This window comes from Eumetopias jubatus, unplaced genomic scaffold (genome assembly GCF_037043125.1).
Source record: "Eumetopias jubatus isolate StellerSeaLion01/CBP00866 unplaced genomic scaffold, mEumJub1_p1.0 scaffold_1, whole genome shotgun sequence".
Taxonomy (NCBI): domain Eukaryota; kingdom Metazoa; phylum Chordata; class Mammalia; order Carnivora; family Otariidae; genus Eumetopias; species Eumetopias jubatus.
Window position 1 is genome coordinate 176,852,966 of NW_028274807.1, and position 3,024 is coordinate 176,855,989.

At 32.1% G+C, this 3,024-nt stretch overlaps 1 non-coding gene across 1 annotated transcript; it reads left to right on the forward strand.

The window, feature by feature from the left end:
• Positions 1 to 2,496: 2,496 nt before the first annotated feature.
• LOC114207830 (U6 spliceosomal RNA) lies at positions 2,497 to 2,599 on the forward strand. The gene has a single exon (XR_003608926.1). It is a non-coding gene; the product is annotated as a U6 spliceosomal RNA (small nuclear RNA).
• Positions 2,600 to 3,024: the final 425 nt, after the last annotated feature.

Sequence of the window (3,024 nt, forward strand, 5' to 3'; positions counted from 1 at the left end):
TAAAACTTAACTTGCAAATGAATGCATCAGATAATAAGTCCCTGTGTGCTGAGTTGTCTACTATGTGCATTGTGCTTAATTCCTGACTGGTATGTAGTTCTAGTCTTCATAACAATTCTGCAGTAGGTGTTGGCATCAATATAAGATACTCAGGCTTGTATTAGACAAGAAAAGGAGTTCAATTAAGGAAATCTCAAAGTTCTCACTGGCACCATATAGCTAAAATATCATTATAACCATTCTCTCATTCCCACTTTCTTGTTGGCCTAAACTGAATCTTCTAAAAGCAATGCTAAGATAGAAATAACATTTTAATCAGAATGTTACTATGTCAGTTTTGGTAATTAAACATGCCACAGAATCTTTTGGCCTCTGTATCTGTTGACTTAAGGATGTCTGATTGTACAGGTTAATTTTACTCTATGGATTTTTAAAATTGAAATTATGTAATCCATACATTATAGATTATATAATCTATATAATCCATATGTTATGAATTATAGAATCCAAACAGAAGCAAAATATGGCAAAACTTCATTTTGTATAAGATTTTTTATCATTATTTAGTCAACTGAAATAAAATTTTAAAATATCCATCTAAGCATCAATATCAATTAAATAAGTATTAAAATCTTTAATTCTCTTAATGCACTTTAGGAAAATTTGATGCTATTTTTACTTTTTTACAGAAAGGTATATTGATAACAGTCAATATATCATTTTGAATTGTCTTGACACATTGCATACCTTTTTAATTTTTTCAATCTTCAAATAGTTAAAATTAATGGTATATTATATTCTATTGTCATTTAAATTCAAAATTTAATGTTATATATTTTGTGTTCTAAACTTCAGAAATGAAAGTAGAAAATAAAGAAGTTAATATTTACAAGGAAAACCCTGGGAAGCATTAAATTTAAATGTTAAGCATGTTGATGTCACTGCAGGATAAAAATGTAATTTTTCTTTTATATCTACAGCTTCTAGTTTTTCACAAAAGCTATATTACTGTCATAATACAAATTAAGCTTATGTTTAAAAACATGTCAGAATTTCTTGCATACTTTCTTATTCTGCCCACAGAAAAATCAGAGTTTTATTTCTTAAGTGGAGAAAAGTCATGCAGGGCAATGGACGAGGGAGAAAGCAACTGAGATTTCATGCAACGTGGTGAGGAAAGGCCTCAGTGACAAGGTGACATCTGAGCAGAGACTGAACAAGAAATGGAGCCATACAGGAAGAAGAGTGTTGGAAAAGGTGTCTGGGCAAGGACAGAACAGAAGTTGTCAGAGAGGCAGCATGCTTTCAAATAACATTTATCAGCACTTACTATGTATGCATGTTATATTTTTACTGCTGTGGAAGTACCAAACAACCAAAAGACAGGATTCCTACCCTCAAGGAATTTTAACTTGAGCCAGGTGAAAAGTGAGAGAAACAGGAAAGAACTAGAAAACAATTCAAAGTAATTTCTCGTATGTAAAAAACAGTCCATACCTACTTTTTTTTTTAAATCATCTATTCCACTTAATCTAGGGTATTAAAGACAGATTTTATATTTAGATGATAGTAAAGCTTGCAATATCTATTCTCCTATAATTAAAAGCCATTGGCTGTTTGCATTTAAGTCTTTTCTAATGAGTCAGGATTAAGAGTCTATGCTTTGTCCATAATTTTAATTTTTAAAACTAAATTATATTTCCTTCCATGGTAATACGAAAACAGATCCTCTAACTATAAATTACTTTTAATGAATCCTTGAGCAAATTCTAAAACACCAAAGCAACAAAGATATAGATTTAACATCTATGAAATGTTCTTTAGAACTCCAGATATTGCCCTATCTAAAATTTTTTAATGTATTCTTTTAATAAATACTTTGCTGTTTTGCATTATGATGCCATGACACACCAGTTCGCTTGATACCTCTTCCTTTATGTGTGAACAGTGTCAATCATGTGCCAAATTTATTTCTACTGCAACCGAAGATCTATCTTTTTACTGACAAATCTGTTAGATGGAATGTTTAGTTGGTCAAAATGCATCATGTAGAGTAGAATAATACAATATTAAATGAGCCTGATGTCAAGCCAGTCCAGAAAAAGATCACATAAATATTAGACTAAAAGGAACTTTGACTCAGGAGAAAGAATCATTGTTGAATTAATAAACAGTTGGAAACTGATGGAATCGAAAGGTTAATTAAGCACCATTTGGGGAAAAAGTGGGTTCAGTCCAGTCCCCTTTCAAGTGTATAACCAATACTCTCAGCTGTCCCTCCAATACAAAATAATTGAGAGCCAATTGACAACCATGGGATAAGCCCTGTGGATACTATGTGTACAGTGAAAATCTATAAAGTTTCATGTATTCATTCAACAAATACTTAAGGCACAAAGCTAGGAAGGACAACATAAATAGATTAGACATTATCTCCGCTCTCACAAGGCCTATAATTTAGTAAGGCTATAAGCAAGTAAGAACATTATTATAAGAATGCTCATTTTAGCACCATATACACTAAAATGGGAATGCTAGAAGTGTAGTAGGGTCCCTGAGCAGGGATGACAGGCAAATTTGTGAAGGGTTGCATATTTTCAAAAACTTGGCTCTCAAAAATTTTTTATAGAAATTAACATTAAAAGGGCTATGGTAGATGTACAAACATAAGATGATGTAAGATGCATTTAATGCTGTTCACACGAAAACCACTTTCAAACCACTTCAACCACAATACCTGGGTTGAAGATGAAACAATGGAAATAAATTTACCACCCAAACACTAATTAGAAAGGAAAATGTGAGGATGGCTGCAACAAATAACGCAGGAAATAACAACTGTTGGTGATGATGTGGAGAAAATGGAACCTTCATAGATTGCTGGAATGTAAAATGATGCAGCTTTTTTGCAAAAACGGTTTAGCAACTTCTCATAAAGTTAAATACAGAGTCACCAGATGACCCAGCAATTTCAGTCCTAAGTATATGCCAAACAGAAGTGGAAAGATATGCACATGAAATGCA